The 18,734-nt window shown below is 37.0% G+C and overlaps 1 protein-coding gene across 1 annotated transcript in view; it reads right to left on the bottom strand.

The window, feature by feature from the left end:
* Positions 1-18,248, bottom strand: part of LOC129359440 (calmodulin regulator protein PCP4-like) — a 33,037-nt gene extending 14,789 nt beyond the window's left edge. Inside the window, exon 1 of the transcript XR_008605895.1 lies at positions 17,987-18,248. The gene's annotated coding sequence lies outside the window, so the exon portion shown is untranslated. The remainder of the gene's footprint in view (positions 1-17,986) is intronic.
* Positions 18,249-18,734: the final 486 nt, after the last annotated feature.

Below are 18,734 nucleotides of genomic sequence, written 5' to 3' on the forward strand. Positions count from 1 at the left end.
TTCTTCTTTTTTGTTACAGTCCCTGATCCAGGTTGTGACAGATAACTAGGTTCAATTTGAATGCTTGTGGGTTTCAGTTGAAATTACTTTCACAAAATGCCTTAAGATGACCTGTTGTGAATTGATGCTATATAAATAATCTGAACTGAACAAATATTATATATGCTTGTGGTGTTTTACAGAACACTTTGCTTGTTAACTTCTAAAAGCTTATGCAAATGCATAATGAGCAATAAATTTGCAGTTATGAGCATTTGACACTCTATTACACCTATTAATCTCTCCTGAGATGATGTTACTGTAGATGTCAGCTCTCAAGCCATGATGATCATGTTGTACTCGGAAGTGGGGGTAGGGGTTAAGCAGGTTATAATTTGTCTTAAATTCAAGGTGTGCCCTGGGGTCCTTTGTTTTATAGAGAAAATGCTCTGCTCAGCACAGAGGTGATGAGGAGCTATCACCAGAGGAAAGCGGCCCAGCTACTGCTGAGCAGCTACGCAGCTGAGCCGAGTGTAAATTGCAATAACAGTGGCTCGATTACTGAGGGGATAAGGGACCGTAGCCTCGCTGTGCGGATAAATAAAACCATGCTCACACAAGTGAAGAAGTCAGTACAGCTATATACACAACCTAACACTGTTTGGAGGATGAGAAAAAAAAAAAGCTGAAAAATGAAACAATGAAAGCGAAGGAGAAAATTAAGAGCAAAGATACCAGCTGTAGCTCCTTTTAATCATGAACAAATTTAGAGGTATACAAGGTCAGTAGGCCATGTTTTTTGTGTGCGTTCAGAAATGACCACTGTGGCATCCTGCCTGTGGCTGCTACACATTTGATTCTTCTGGGCTTTCAGCTGGAATGCCATAAGGAGAAGCTATAAACAAACAAACATAAAGCAGAGATAATAGTCGCACAAACACTCACTCCCTCAAAACAAGCAGAGCAATGGAACTGTGGATTCAATATGCATTCCACATCACAGAAGTTTTATTTGCATTAGTGTAAAGACAGGGAAAAGAGCGAGGACATTTTCTTTGAGAAGCCACACAAATTCCTTCTGCAGAAATCCCGTCTTTATTTTCTTATATCTAAGCCAGAATTCATTTAGTCATTTTCCACCCAACTTTTCAGCGTGTGATTTGGAAAAAAAGAAACTTATTAAACTCCCAGTTGGTAGGATGGAGAGGATTAATACATGTTCAATTCCCCAAAAACCTAAAATGGGGTCAAATTTGATCTTTATTAGATTTAAATAAAACAGGTCCAGGCTAATATAGACTCCTAATGTGTTTATCCTGCAATTTTCACTGCTGTAATGCTGCGACTCATGAGGAGAGTTTAGAGTTTAATGGAGCAAATAAATCTTTGTTTTATCAAATTTGCTTATTGGCTGCCATGTGGAGAGCCGTAGAAGACTGATACAGCTTTAATGCCATCTATAATACATGAACAGCCAGCGGCCGATTACCACAGCTTGGAATGGAAACAGTCTTTCAGCCCAAATCTGCCCAGTAACAGTGAACACTATTAGCTTCTAGCAAAAAGAAATGAGCATTTTCATTGGGTCCAATGGGTACAAATACTGCACTGTTAGTTGAGTCCACCAAAACAATTGGCACCCCTGTTGATATCTACAAAAAAATTATAAATGTTGTAATAATAAAGGTATTAATGTAATTTAAATTAATAATATTTGTAAGAATGGACAATATGGCTGAAAATCTTTCACGATATAAATGTTTCATATCAGTCAATATGGACAATTGTTGATCTAAATAGTTATTGACTAGTTTCTGGATTAAATATCTGAAATAGACAAACTATTGGCATGATCTTTCCTGTTTTGTCCACAGTTTTCACTCCACAAAAATATTGAATTCACACATACCATAATTTTACAATATGAGACATCTTAAAGTCAATGTATGTTCTTCATCTGCAAACTTGTGAAAGGGATTAAAAAAATGATAGTTTTCTATAATATGCACGTCTACATCAGAAATATTCCTAACATTAAAGATTTAGAAAGGCCATTCCCACTAGGATTCCTCACTGATACGATCAAATAGTTTTAAAGTTTTGAGAAGAGCCTTGGTCTTGTCAGCAGCAAGAGGTCGCGATGTCCAATTATTTCTTTGTATCTCACTGATCTCTGCCTGCTGTGTTCCTCACAGAGCAAAAGACAACTGTAAGCTGACATTAAAAAGGTGTATCAGAGCTTTTTCAATCCAAAATCTGTAAAATACCAGAGAGATTTTACAGATCTCTCTGGTACCTTTCCATCTGTAAGTATTTTTGCAGAGACTGCTTGCAGAGTAGAAACAAAGCGTGTGAAATAAAAGGAAGCAAATTGCACAGCTTTGTAAATTTGCCCCTCTGTGTTGAACAGGTGGAAAGCTGGTGGGAACAGTGGGGAGAGTTCGAATGGGTAGCAGTGTTTCCATGACAGTAACAAGTTCACAGGATCCACAAAGATTCAAGGTTATGTTCAGATGAAGCTGCTCTGCTGAGTTTCTGTGTTGATTGTCTAACCTCCCTCTCCTCCCATCTATTCACCTCCTCACAAATCAGTCCCCCCATCCTCACAGTGCAGCCAGTGGGAGTGAGTGTGTACTGTATGCTCTTTACTACAAGTGATGCATGTGTGTGTGTGTGTGTGTGTGTGTGGGTGTGTGTGTGTGTGTGTGTGTGTGTGTGTGTGTGTGTGTGTGTGTGTGTGTGTGGGGGTGTGTGTGTGTGTGTGTGTGTGTGTGTGTGTGTTACAGACCACTCATCTGTATGAGCTCCACTGGCAGTTACATAAAGCATACTGTCATAAGGGCTACAGGGCATACTGAAGCACTGCCAAATCAGTGCTGGGTCAATAACTCCCCGTTGCAGATTTTTTTGGATTTTCTTTCTTTTGTTGGGAAGCCAGAACACATCTAGACAGAAATAAGTGACTGGTTTCTACCCATGCAGTGTGGCACCAGGTCAGTAAATGCCATTAGATCTAGATGTTTCATGGGAGCTGAAAACAGATTTTAGGCACAGTACTTAGAGCAAAGAGGTTCTGGTGAATAACATAAAAACCTGTGGAAAAGAATATTTAAAAATAATGACATAATGCTATTTAGTGCAAATTTTCTCTAATATCAATATTGTATTAAGAATACATTTGACAAAAATTATCTTATGGCAATTTGACATTGAAAGATTCAGTCACAAGTACAGTAGAAACTGCACAATGAGGAAATTAGTCTGTGCTTTTATGTACACTAATTTACAGTGAGATGAGTTATTTTCTTCACTAAAGTCTTATGAAGAAAGCAATATGTAAATTGGGATAGGTAAATTATTACCCAGTGACACTACTAACCTAAGTAATACAACAAGTCACACAGTGGAAACTTGAAAACTCCTTATTTTCTGTGTGAATGCCAGAGAGAGAAAAGGCAACCAGGACAAAAAGCAAAACCTGAGAAATGGCTGAAATTTTTACTTGAAGAAATATAGATTGGGATTGTGTGCAAAGCAAGTATTGTTAACAGGGTTTCATCTCCAGAAATGTAACTAGATGATAAGTAGCCTTCATGCTTTAAATAGATTGAATGTAGGTGTTGCCATCGTTGTTGCCAAAAGATTTGATTTTGGTCTATTTTCTATCCTCACCATCACCACATATGGCAGTTTTATCAGAGCTTTTTCAATCCCTTTCATATCAGTCAATATGGACAATTGTTGATATAAATAGTTATCGATTAGTTTCTGGATTAAATATCTGAAATACTGACAAACTATTGGCATAATATTTCCTGTTTTGTCCACAGTTTTCACTCCACAAAAATTTTGAATTCACACATACGATAATTTTACAATATCGTAAAATATTCTTAACAGAAAAAACATTTTCTATAAAAATTGTGGAATCTTCCTTTGTAATTAGTTTTAGTAGAAAATGTGTCACTACAATACCATAAGTCTCCAAGGTAAGGTGCAGAAGTTGTTTCATTTCTTAATCAAGGAAAATTTAATTTGCAGTTTATTTTTAGCATACGTGCTAAGCAAACAGAGTGTCTCTGTTTGATTACAACTGATTACAAACTGATTAACATACTTGAAGAGCGGCTGAATTGCTCAAAGACTTAGTGCTTCCGTACTGTTTCTATTAGTGATGATGAAATAGTAACACATTTTAGTTGAGCAACAAACATTTTAGTTTGCTTAGCAACAAATGTACATGTAGTTCAGAAAGGAAATGATGGGCAAAATATATGTGAGATATTGAGCAATATCTTGGTCAATATCTGTGTGATATTGGTCATCTGTATTTAACATGAACTAAAATAATCACAAGTCCTTTATAAGTCTTAAGTGTTCTGCATACCAGAAAGTCATCAACATGTGTCCCGTTTGCAGTGTTCATGGCTGCTACCACTGCCAGGTTGCCTCATCTCCGGCCTGCCAGTCCCCTGAGAAACATCTTCATGTTTCCTGTCCGTCCACGGATGTCATGATAGAGACTTCTGCTAAAATAATGAGTGTATGCTAAAAGGCATGGCATTAATTTTCCCATTAATTTATCCTCTCCCAAGTTATTTAGTTATTTTTATCAATCTAATATTATTTTGGAGTGTGTTTGCTTAGCAGCTGTGACATCTACCACTGCCAATTTAATAGAGTATCATGCCACACCCATTTGCAGCCCCTGAAGGAAAATCATAAAACTCATACATATGAAAAATGCTATTTTTATTACAATAGGGTTGCTGCTTTCCTACCACAAAAGACAAAAAGAGTGAAAAGGAAGAAAAGAAATGCAACCTAGCATTGGATGATTTTTTTTTTCTGACTTCTGTCTAGTGCAACTTAATGAGCCAAGAAATTGGTGAGTTTCTTTCATTAGAGTGGGTGCCACTAATCTCAGCGGACTGATTTCTTCACTTTGGGATTTAACACAGAGTGCACTTCACTGGTGAAAGCTGCAATAAACTAACCAGCGAGTCAGGAAATAAATGAGGTTGTTTGCTTCAATCAACTGGAAGTTTGGTTCAATCGGCAAGCTAATTTACCAAAGCTCTGCAGCGGTAAAGAGAAAATGTGCTTTTCCCCTGAATCACAACGAAATCAACACTTGTTTTCTCAGCAATGCTTCTTGTTCAGGGAGCATTTTTAAATTTAAGAAGATGTGAGAGTTTAACAAAACTGCCAGATGTGCATGGAGAAGTTCAAATACCACAAATGATGTCTCAGTTTTAACCATAAACTTACAAAAAGAAGAAGTTTAGTCAACTGCTTGGGTTCTGTACTGAAGCATTTGATGTATGGCACTTTTTGGGGGGCAATTATATATGAATTTTTTTTTACTTTGTAAAGGTGTTGAATTTATTCACTGTGATGTCAAAACCTCTCATTATTTGCTAGACTGGTATTTGCTATTTGCATTACTCTTACTTATGAATGCATTTTCTTTTCATAACAATATAAAAATATTTCTAAAAACCAAATCAAGATTGTTGCAGATAGAGACATACCTTTTATTGTAATTAGACTTTGTTTGGAATATACAGTTTCTTATGCCATCAGGTCATTATTTTTTTTGTTTTCATCTTTCCAATTGATTTCTCAATGCTAAGAGCACTTATTTTTCTTTGCTTAGCTAAGCCTCTTTCCTTATAGTTTAAAATGTTCCAAGCCAACACTTTCTCTACATCCTTCTTCTGAAAGCTCCTGTCCCCTTTTCTGAAGGCCTCAGAGTTTATTATGAGTAATAACACAGAATGGAGAGTTGAAATGTAAAACTACATTTTACATTTACAGTGGGACTTAGGCACTTCTTTAGTACCTTTGTGATGAGAGCTTCTAGCACTGAGCAATGTGAAGGCAATGTGTAAATACAACGCAGCAGACCAAGAAGTACTACCATTCTCATTTTTAAAAAAAGTCTCAAACAGAGACACAGCAGGGTTTCAAGCTAAAATCACTCATCATATTCAAGGGTCATAACAAGCATCTAAACAACAACTCGCCCGCATAAAGTAATGGAAGAGTGCTTCAATAGACAGACTTTACTTCCACTAGAAATATTGTTGTGTAATATTGATATATCACATCCCATCACCTGGTGTAAAGAAAAGGCAGCCGCAGAGCTGCACTGTCTTGATTAGTTGCATTGACTTTGTTAATCCAATATCTTTATTTATTGTTGCACCTGTTATCTAGTTCAACTTTAATTTTCTTTTTTACTTCAGTGGAACACCTTCCAGAATTTCTAATACATATGCTCCATTTCCATAATAAAACCCTCACACTTTTCCTACATTCACTTGATTGTACAGTTTATGTATTGTAATAAGTTCTATCTAATGAGTTGTTCAATGACCAAATTACATCTTAAGGGAAATTAAGACTGCACATGCAACCACTAAATGCTATATTTGCACATTGCATTGAGTACAAAGTGTGTCAAATAATCCTGGAGCATATAATTGTGTCTAATTTGTGTTCCTCAGATCTTTAAACATGCTGTAAAAGTCTCCTATTGTTTCAGATACATTTAGATTGGACCTTGGTAATTGTGAAAAGTGTATTATTCTAGATATGCACCAAGATGTAGTCTGTTGCCCAAAAACAGCTGACCCGGATCGACATCTGTCCAGAGAGGAAGTATTATCTCTTATGGTTTGCTTACTCTACAGGGGGATACACTGCCAGTATATCAATATCTTTTAAAAAATAGCTTTTAAGCAGATATTAAACATACTTTTTATCAAGCCCATATTTTTCCATCAAAATATCTTTTATATTTTTCTGAGCTAAACTTTCACTGTTAAATGTGTTTTTATTAGCTGTAATAGGAAAATAATAATAAATAACAGAAATATTGGCTTGAAAATATCTGTGTGTGGAATTATACGTAAAGTTACAGTAATAAAACATGTTTTCAATAATATTCAAAGTTATTGAATACAACTAGTAACTATATAATTAACATGGGGGCGTCAGTTGGTTCAAATAATTCAGCGATAATTACTTTCACTAATAATCACTTTGCATTGTAAGCAAAGTTGTAAAGCCTGAAGTGATCAGCTTGTTTGCAGATTGATCAATATATTGGTAGAAACCAGCTCTGTCTTTCCGATCAGATTCAAGGTCCAATTAGCTGCCAGAAAGTGTCCACATGTCATAGCAGGTGCACAACACGTCCCCAGGTAACCCAGATAGCACTTCTGTCTGCCTTTGTGGGCCAGGCGGCTTGAGAGTAGCTTTCAAATGAACTTGAAAGAGCAAGGTGTTCAAATTAAGCCTCTAATTATGTCAAATTATGAATCTGTCCTCCAAATCATGCTGTCCCACCAGGCACCTTTGAGTGGAAACATCCCACAGAACATCTTCCAGCAAAGTGATTTAATGTGATAATAATGTGAGGACTCAGCTCAAACTGTTCGACTGAGGCCTTAAAATCTTCTCTCAACAGCCAGCAGACAGAGCAGACCATATTTTGAAGTCTGCTGCTTGGTTAAAACTAACAAAGCAGTGGGTTGGTTCCAAATGAAAGAGAAAAAATTGGCAGTGAATAAAATAGACCTGTTATCTTTGTCTCTGTGTTTATTTTAAGACTTGGCAATTTGTTTAGTCCAAGAGTTCTCATTTCCCACCCAATGGACGTTAAGAATTTGAAAAAAAACACAAATAAAGCTTGCACACACACGCACACACACAGCCACACACACAGATAAACTGCTTCTATAAACTTTGTTGGAAAAACACAGAAACCAAAGTATGATAAAGAGATAAAACAAGGACTAAAAAAGGGGGAACTACAGTAATTTAGCCACTGAAATGTCTGATAAAATCCTTTTCATCCTACAATGATAACATTGCTGGCATATATTCACCAATACATGACACTAAAGAGCAATACAAAAAGGTACAAACCTCCACTTGTTTGTGTCAGCAAGCCGACCTTAGAGATCTAACATGACTGCAGGAACCTGTGTTTGTTGCCCAATTAAAGCTGATGTCAACTGTATTTAGTTTGTTACATTTATTCTATGCTGGTTACAAAACGAACTGCACCATGGAAATAATAATAATGTTTATCTTTATCTCAATCTTAAATTTCACTAATCTTTTACCTAATTTGAGAAAACAGATGTGTATTTTCCGGGAGTGGGGGGGTTATCATTAGAACCTTCCATAGGTTTATACAAGCTTAATAACAGTAACATACATGGACTGGACTGAATTATTCAACACAGATAATAAAAACAATATTGTATATTTGTAGAAAAACATAGGGGAATACTGGCTTTTTCCAAATACTTTGCTAAAACCCAGAGTTTTTAAGACTCAAACCAAAACCTGTGGTCGGATATTACACAAATTATATAATACTACAAACATAATACAGAATCTACTGGCAGGTTAAACACAAATAATTTACTCCTTGAAATGTTTCTGAATTGCAGAATCTTGCTGTTAAATGATTATTAAATTAATTTAAAAAATTAAAATATACATATTGATCCGACAGGGAAAGTTTAGTTTATGGTTGCCAAAACATGCAGATTAAAAAAAAAAAGTCCCTTCCTGTTGCTGTGAAACAAGCAATCAGCAAAGAAGCCAAACAAACTGACAATTTTTCCCCAGAATATGCAAATTTAATGTCTTTTGTCACCTGTTATCATAACTTCTCTTCTTTTTGTAGAACAAAATAAATAATGTAGCTGAAGTTTAATTATAAAAGCACTAATTACTGGGTGCGTTGGCCGAGAAACCATACAGGAAGGGAAGTCCACCATTTAAAATTTAATCGCCCTATTTATGAGAACATTAATAGTGATGACAGAGAACTTAATACACCCAACATGTTTAAATGCCTCATGTCAGCATTAGCCTAAATATCTGAATCAGGGATCCCTGCAGTCACAAACCTATTTCAGCGGCCAGCTTACTTATTAGTTTGCCTTCCAGTCGCTGCAGTCCCACAAGTGTTCCTCTCTGTTTTGAATCTGCAGAGTGATGCAGTAATGATTTTTGTGGGAGGTAAATTTGCAGCTTGCAGCAGTAATGGCCTTCCATGGTGCTCTATTAATTCAGCCCCTCTGCACATACTGAACTCATGAGATGAATGACTAAACGGCAGACAAGAGCTTACCCACATAGAGCACCGCGGCAGAGACGGCGGAAATGCTTGATTTACACAACCCGGTGGACCTTCAAGGCGACTGTAGTCCCTTTTCTCTCACCTTAATATCGACTCTGACCGTATTAACACATTTTATGGTTGTCAAAATGCCGTTTCATACGCCGGTCTGTTGTGCTACTATTTGAGAAATGAAAGCTGTCACATTGCTATTGCTAAAATCTGCTGAACACACACACACAGACACACACACACATATATATATGTGTGTGTGTGTGTGTGTGTATATATATATATATATATATATATATATATATATATATATATATATATCATAAAGGTTAAAACTATTGATCAAAGGCATTTTATGAATTAATATTTGCAAAAATATAGTTTATCAGAGACTCATCAATCTCACATAAAAACAGCCTCCGCAAATATTTTCCAATGCAACAGGCCAAATGAAGATGTCATTTTATTTTATTGATTCACTTTATAAACTATTGGCTGCGCAAAATTAAACTGGGACACAGGAGCCCATCAACTCTGTGTACACAGCTGGCAAATTTATGACTATGATAATCAGAAGACAGCTACACATGTACTGCAAAAACTGTTTTCATCCCAGATACTTAACCACCCGATGTGTAATAGCTTCTGTGTTCATTCGACACCAATCCAAGTGATTTATGAGGTCATGAGTGGGTAAATTGCCATTCATATTGTCTGTGCTGAAGATCAAGATTGTGTTGTTGATGAAGTGTTTGGTGATTACATCCACAGGGGGAATCTAAACCTGGTACAATCAAAAACACATAAATAAAAAGAGTATTAGCTGGCTGGTGGAGATTAGCAATTAAATAATTTATTCAAATTAAATGTAAAAAGGAGATTTAAAATAATAAAATACCATAGGTTTATTTTCATTTACAATGATCAGTAAAAAGGTAAGAGAATAACGATACAGATAAGTGTATAATAAGTCTTCAAAGAGTGATTGAATTGCACTAAGACTTTTGTCAATTTTATACTCATCAGCAACTCAACATTTCTTTCTCACTTTAGGGCTTTCAAGAAGTAAATAAAGTTCTGGGACATAAAATAGTTGGAAAAAACAATGTCAGCTCTGTCGTCTACCCTCCAACCCAACAGCCATTAGTAGGAAGTGCATTATCTATGAAAATCTGCTTAACGACTCTTTCAGGAAGGTATTGTCAGCAATGGAGGCTGCAAGATGTCAATTCTATCACCAAACAAATAAAAGAAAGCTCCTATTATAGGAGAAAAGACTCTGATACTGCTTAATATCTTGATGTGGATGGTGAGTGCTGCTGCGTTTCAATCAGTAAAGTTGAAAAGCAAACTCAACAATGTCCAAAACCATAGGTATTGGGAAAAAAAACTTCAGATCTTACCATATCTTACCCGATGTAATATTTGGTCAAATAGTTGAATTTATTTATTCGATTTATGTTTCTTAAGGAATAATGTGCACCAGGAACTCCTATAAAAATATATTTTAACATTTTTGTTGGCTCAGGCAGCCTTTATTTGATAGCAGTTTTACAGGAAAGTAGGAAATGACAGAGGGGGAAGACACACTGCAAAGGACAGCAGGCCTGGACTTGAACCTGTGACCCCCACATTAAGGACTAAGGCCTCCATATGTGGGTTGTGCTTTAACCCTGCACCACCACAGAACCACAGAAACTCCTGTATTTCTAAAGTTGAGATGAGATTGAGAGAAACTTGATTTGTGTTGACTATTAAAGTTGTTTAGGATTTTTCAGTCTAAGTAGAGCAAGAAATTACTCTCCAGGCTTAAAGTGGATTAAACTGCATTTTATGTCATCCATGTCTCCCTTCCGAGCCAAAGTAAGGCTTGACGGTTGTGGTTTTTTTTAGCAGACTTAATGCTCAGGATAATTTCACTCTAAAATCATTCACACATTCAACACAAACTCAAAACTTTCAAAACTTTGAGTTTGAGTTGAACGTTTGAGACGTCACATTTCAATATATAAACATATATAAAGATGTTTTGCAACAATATATAGTGTGTTCCTGCTGGTTGGTGAACACCTGCTCCGGTCTCAAATGTTTTGCAGCCTCTAGGTTTTCTTCCACAATTGTTACAGATTCTCAATTGGGTTTAGGCTTAGACATTGTCTGGATTTAATTTGAGCAAAGCTATTCATTTGGAGATGATTTTGCATGTTTATGGTTATTTTCTTGTTCAGGGAAAACCTTCACCTTAGGTTTTTAGCTCAGTAGATGTCAGCTATAACCAGCTTTTCGACCCCGCCCAAAGAAAAGCACTCCCACTTCATTATTGTGCCACCACCATGTTTATCCTTTGGGATTGTGTGTTCAGGGTAGAGTGATAGTTATTTCCTCTGTGTGGGGTTTTGCACATTTGTCCAGGTTTGTCATGTCCCCTGCACGGCCTGAGGCAAACTGCAAACAGGATTTCTTATGTTTGTTCTCTTCTTTTCAATCTTTTAGAAAGATTAGTGGAGAGTCAACAGATTATCCCACCTGAACAACAGACCTCCTCCAGGGTCACAATGTTCATCTTTTCAATGCAGAATTGTTAATTTCAACAGGACTGCAATGACAGTTTTCATGGGTAAGATATTACAAAGTGTTCCTCATTGGAATAATAACAGGAAAAAGATATGGAGAAGGAAATCTAATAAAACTCTGACATCTGACATTCAGTATGTTTCTGATAACAGCCTACAGATGGATGGGAGGTCTGAGTCAAATTTCACTGTCCAAAAACTATTTCAGACGCCTGTCTGCCACCATCTGTGCAGAACTATATTTCTCCTTATTTCTATGTCTGCACAAAAGAAGCACAATTTCAATTTAGAACTTGCATGTCAAGTTAATGAAATCACTAACAATAAATCCATCCAAGACAAAGATTTTTAGATTTTTTAAAAACATCCATACTGCAATACATAGTAGATAGATACTACATAGATACTACTATACATGATACTCTGCTCCCCTGAATCCATGTAATTATGATTTGTTTGGAAATTTTGAACAAATTTAAGAGCTGCTGGAAAGGAACATATTTCTGATTGTTACCCAAACCATCTACTGCTGTGAAGCTACACTGTTGACACAGCCAGGATGAACATCACCTCTCTTCCAATGACCACTGATGATAGGCACACTACACATGTTCATGCATTTTTTGTGAAATACAAATATTGAAAGTTTACCATAAGTATATTTTTTGATTCACTTTGGGAACATTTACTTGTAATCACAATATGTATCTGACATTCTAGTGCATACAAAATAAATATTTAATTAGGTTTTATTGATTGCAGCAGGGAGTCTGGTCACTAAGAACAGAAGCGAGAAAATCCTCCTGGTTTTGTGAATGAAGCAAGAATGCATTCTCCTGGAGCGTGTCATTGTTTCCAGCTCCAAATCCTGCTTCTATTTGTCCAAAGACAAATCGAACTGCAATAAATCATCTTGCTCAAGAGAAGAATAATCCTGACAATACTGTCAGTTGTAAAAGCTAACAATATGCTAAGGATGTAAGATGAAGATGCACGGTAGGATATAGCTTAAAACACCACACTTACAAGAAAAGACAAAATATATGGACAGATGCAGAATGTCATATCCATACTGAAAAATGGAAAAAGTTGATTTTATTTCTAATGCTATTATTCAGCAAATATTACTGGAAGAAAAAAACAAGGATGCTTCTGAATGGCAAAAATGCTCTTGACAAAGAAATGATATTGCCACTGTAGTTTGGAGAAGGTCAAATTGAGACGAGGACCAATTACTGGCATCATGGTATCATAAGATTTTAAAACCTTCTGACTTCAAAACTTCATAAACCAGAATGATAATTTGATTTTTCACCAATCTGTTCCTATAGTTCAATATCCTGATAGGAGCCAATGAGACCAGATGTTTTCCCAGCTGTGCAGCACAAGAGTTTGTTCCAGCTTCCCCACATTTTGCTGCATGCTGCTGGTCAGCTGACTAAAAGAGGGATACTACGCCTTTCTCTTCCTTACAACATTGAAAGGTTCAGTAATTTTTAAGACATTTACACTTGTGACAAACATATTCAAAGCCAAGTTACACCACCCACTACTCCTACTAAAATAACACTGTCATAAAGTTACAGCTGCAAGCAATAAGCTATATGTCGTCTATTGAAGTTGGAGCAGATTGCTCATTAATTGAACTGTAAAATCACAGGTGGACACCAAAGCCACAGGCACTTTTGTCATTGCTTTTGCCTTTTAGTGTGTTTGATGGTTCCCTGTCAGAATGATGGTGTAACACTTCATCGGAAAACATTTCAGTTCAACAACACTAGCAGGAAACCGGGGGAATCGATTTCACTGAAACATACGGTGTAAATTGAAAGAAATGGTCCTTGACAAGACTTCATCCTGAAAAGCTAATCAGTCAGCTGTTCTACTCTCTGTAAACAGAGGACTGCAAAGGGTATTTTACAAAGCCATATTCAGCCAATGTACGATATATTAGTTGTATCATTTTAATATCTGTGTAATGCAAGCATAGTCTCTGGCACAATTCTGCAACCTTGTTGCCTTAGTAACATGATGGCACTGCAGTGGCTGCATGTTTATTTCAGGCCATTTTCTTCAGTGTAGGAACATTTAGATCAAACAAACGGCAAAAAAAGAAAAAAAAACCTTATCACAGGATGATTTCATAATATGGACACAAAGAAGCGCTTTTGCATAACTCTTAAAGATCAACCACTAGAGGCAGCAATCTCTATAAACGAAAACAATGGCATCATGGAACCAGTTAGTGGCACCAGTTTCATTGGTTAAAATGGAGCAAGTTAGTGAATATGACAAATCACTAACTTGGCTCTTTGTTTACATTTGTTCCTCGCTCTGAAGTGCACCAAGATTAAGATAACTTGAACTTCATACAGCAGTCCTGATGTGGTTCAAAATGTCATATAAAGATGGTATCTAACTATGAACTATTTAAAGCTACTATCAAGAAGCAGGAGGGATTTCAAGATAAGACGGCCTTTAAAATGTGGTGATATCAGAAAAACGTACCTACTTGTGATACTATTTCTGGAAATTGTGATGACATATTGATTAGCATTAATATATATTTGTGTGGGTGTGGAACTGAAGCGGTGTTAAGGCTCCATGCAACAGGTCTAATGACACATTGATCAAATATGTATGACAGTTTTGCAATACTGCAAACTGAAATAGAAATGGTTACTGAGATTTTATTTGTGAGGCTTTAAAACTGGATACAATATCTGGTCAGCTATCCATCAATCCATTCTCTATATTATCCTTGTCAAGTTTTAAGAGGGGCTGGTTGGTGCCTATGTCCACTCTGGACCGTCCATCACAGGGCAGCATAGAGACATCGATTATCTGCAGGAGATCTTGGTCTCTCTCACATTTGAATTACCCACGTCACAAAAATACATCATATTTTAAATAGCTTACATTTCGGTGCTTCTTTGGCATTCCTTTTTCAGCATCTTACTGATAATTAAAATAAAGCTTTGCTCCAAAAAATTATAACCCTCAAGTCTTTATTGATTGGTTGACAGGGCAACTCAATTCAACAATTTAATTTCTTGCGAAATAAAATGTAGTCTTAAATGTAGAAATGCGCTGTCAGGCTTAATGTACTCACCTTCAAACCAAATGTTCAAATAAATGATGCATTATTTCACTGCACAAACACACCTGAAAAAAACCCAACTGGGTTCTTCATGAGACAATGTTCTCTTAGAAACATTGTCTCTGCTTTTTGAGTTAGTTTTTTTTTTTTTTTTTTTTATGTAATCCACTTCATTTGAACCCCTTACTGCCACCAGTTAAGTAATTTTCACAATAGCATGCAAAACAATTTAGTCATATGTAGAGGTGAGGTGGCTGAGAGGAGCCAAGATGAGGAACTGCTGGGTATTGTTATTCTCTATGCTGACTCACGTAGCCTAATAAACTGGCTGCGTGAGTAGCTGGCTCCACTAGCTCAACTGGCTCAACTGGCTGAACTTGGGTGGCACCATATAAAGAGTGCCAACTCTTATCTTCTGTCTTATATATTTCCAGGCAGTCATGGAGGTGTAAGCTGCAGCTGTGTGCTTGCAAACAAGTAAAAGATACAACTCCTTGTATAAAAGGAGTTGTATCATGGCAAACTACTCTACCCCAGCAACAGACTACTTCCTCAACAACAAGCTACTTCCTCAAAGTAGCCTGGAGAACCACAGTCGCCTTCTCCAGGCTGCTGCATTCAATCCATCACAAAAGCCTTCTGTGTAACTTATAGGAAATTGTTTAATCAGTAAAACATTTAATTATTACAGCAGCTCTGCTGTTTGAGTTAAGACCAGCACTTCTCAGCCTTAGAGTCCAAATGTTGGACAGCAGTTCACATGACCGACCAGCCTCCATTTTAGCTTCCATAATTTAGACACCTTAGATGCACAGTTAGGGTTGGACGTTATGCCTGAAAAATATATCAATATAAAAGTCTTTCAAATCAGTTGATATTGTCAATTAAATGTATTGAATACTGCCAAAGAGGTGGCATGAAATGTACAGTTTTATGCACAATATTCACTCCATGTTGTTTTTGAGCAGTTATGAGGAACTGCTCAAAAACAGCAAAACTGCTTCTGCGCAAGATCATGGACTGACTGTTGCTTGATAACCAACCTGAAGAGTTGGTTACCCAGTTCATTGGGCTAGGTGAGTTAGCATTGGACAGATTGTTGCTTGATAAGTGAGAGACACTTCTCTAGAGTCTAGACTAACAATGGCTATGACATATGTGAATCATGTGCACCAAGTTCAGAAGTTGCTTTGTTAAATCACAGTTTACCCTTAAAGAAAAGTAAAGCAATCCCTAAAACAGACGCCAGCTACTTTAGAGATAGAAATCGTCGCGTTTGTTTGATTGCGAAGTCTGGCCAGTTTAATAGTTATTATACATATTAATTATCATAATAGTTTCAGGTGTTACTTCAAAGTGCAATAATGTCCAGTAGTCTGTGCTACAATACACCAAAGTAAGTGTTTTTTTTTTTCCATTATTGTATCTTTGGCCAGGAGATTTGAAGGGAGAAAAGATGTTTAAGGGCAAAGAGTGCAGAGCAGCAATGATGGAGCGAGCACTGCAATGCTGACCACTGCAGACTCATCCATCCAGAACATGTTGAACTGCTCCAGCTTCAGTTAAGTCAACTATGAAGACTGATTACACCCATAACTTCAACTGAGAACTTCACTTTGCACACCATGCCACAAAAAACTTCAACCGAGTGTAAATTTTACTACACCAGACATAATGTATATCCTGCTGTTTACTCTTGACTCCCTCTGTCTCTTAAAATAAACATTACTAAAGAGTGCAGCTTCACCTGCATGTCACCACACCAAAAAGAGAGAAGAGATATCCCTATGCTTTCATAGTTTCTTTTTATATACACTCATCTAGCTTTGGACCAGTGAAAAACATTAATATGCAGTCTGAGAACAAAAGGAAGATGATACTTGTATACCTATTTAAAGAAAAGACAAGCTGTATTTCAAACTCTTAAGGACCTGCAGCCTTCTACGCAAGTTCCTTTACTGAGAACTTGCTCTAAATTCGAAACAAAAAACAAGCAAGCAGAGTTTCTGTAACAAAAAAAAAGCAGAACCAGTTGGACAACCTTCATGCAAATTTTTCTTCACCTAAACCTATTTGTCTTTGTCCGCTCAAATTTTATGCACAGATGACAAATTAACCCCACGTTCTTTCTACATGCAAGAAAAAAGAAAAATAGATACAAGTACAAATAAGTATTTTATACAATAGTCTAAGTGTATTTTAAATGTTCTCTAGCTGCATTCCAAACTGTGCTCAGCAGCATAAATGACATGTTCAGACCGATAAAATGAGGAGAGACCCTGACTGTAATGCTTCATTGATTTGCTGTCTCTTCACTTTTCATATGAAAGAGAAAAACTCATTTTTATTATATTATCAGCTGCACAACATCTAAGATATTTCCAGCCTGACTTTGATTTTCTACCATCTGTGGAGAAGTCCAGACCTTCAAAACAACTGAAAGAGTTGTTTGTCCAAACAAAGAGTTGTTTGGACGGGGCTGGGGAGATTTTAAAAAGCTGAAAATGCAATGCTAGGAATTTTCTTATTACATAAAACATTATTGTTGGAACAGTGCAAAATTGTGGCATTTCCCCCCCCCCCAGTCTTCACTTTGAAATGGATGAGTCAAGTCTGGATTTTGTGTAATGGTAGATATTTTTGTTTGACTTCTACCACCCCGATATACCCACATCAGAGCAGAAACAATTCCAGTTCATCTGCTGATGAAGTAGCATTACAAGAATTTCCTGAGTGCATGAGATCCAGGTGTGCCAGAGAAAGAACTAAGTTTGGCACCTGTTAACATGGTGCAGGATTTTCGCCTCCTCCCGTGTGCTGTGCAGCAAGCAACCCATTCAGCGGTGAAAGGAGTGAATCTGTAGGAACAGTATTGCTGCGCCTCGCTCGCTTCCATCCGCTCCATCCAACACTCAGCAACTGTCAGCGCTACAACACTAAATAATGTAAAAAAAATAAAATAAAATAAAAACGATATAAAGTAAAAACCGGGACTTTTAGAAACCTTCCTGACCATCACATTGGTCGTAAACGTCTTTTCAACATGCGCGCCCTGTCTTAAGATTCGTGCGTATTTTGGATAAAATTCCGACACCTGTTTTTTTTTTCTTTTTCTTTTCTTTTTTTTTTTTTTAAAAAAAGGAACAAACAAAAACCCCAGAAAACCAGTCCTACCTCACTCATGGTGTAAAGTATCGCAGACGCTTTGCTTGCTTCCAGTAGTCGGGATGGAAACGCAGTTTCAGCTTCAGCGGTCTTTATTAAAAGAGCGGCTCGCCGCGGACGGAGCGGCTTTATAAAGTGTTAAGCACAACTCCTCCGTGTCATCACGTCACTGATAAACCAATAGGAACGCCATGGGCAAATGTGTCTCCCAAGTCAACACCCAACTTCTTAGAGCGTTGCTGTGTCAGCTCTTCTTTCGTGATGATCAGCCAAATAGAGCGACTGATGAACAGCCTCTCGCTGCTGCGAGGCTTTTCATGCACCGAGCGCCATGTCACCGGCGCAAACTTATTTCACAAAGAGGGGATATGTCATTTCCACTTGTGCCTGAGCTCAGATGCGGGGGTGTGAGCACAAAGAAATGATTGCATCTGTCTGATTATAAGGAAAAGGATGAGAACAGGAGGCTAAATACAAGTGCATGGCGTTTATGTTTATATAAATCATTTTTTAAGTATAAATGATGTTAATTATATGCTGCTTAGTACTAGTCAGTCACTCTGAATCCCCATCTCATTTTCGGTCATTGTTGTACTGAATATAAATGTAAAAGTTCAAGGAAAACAACATGTCTGGCAATGCAGTGTTAAATGCTTGACTTTCACTTTTACAAGGGAATAATTTTGTCCATTAAAGTTTACTCGATTCTAATAAGGTCATTAGGTTTTCCAAAACAACATAATGTTGAATAGAGTCA

This window comes from Poeciliopsis prolifica, unplaced genomic scaffold (genome assembly GCF_027474105.1).
Source record: "Poeciliopsis prolifica strain line A6 unplaced genomic scaffold, Auburn_PproV2 SCAFFOLD004, whole genome shotgun sequence".
Classification (NCBI taxonomy): domain Eukaryota; kingdom Metazoa; phylum Chordata; class Actinopteri; order Cyprinodontiformes; family Poeciliidae; genus Poeciliopsis; species Poeciliopsis prolifica.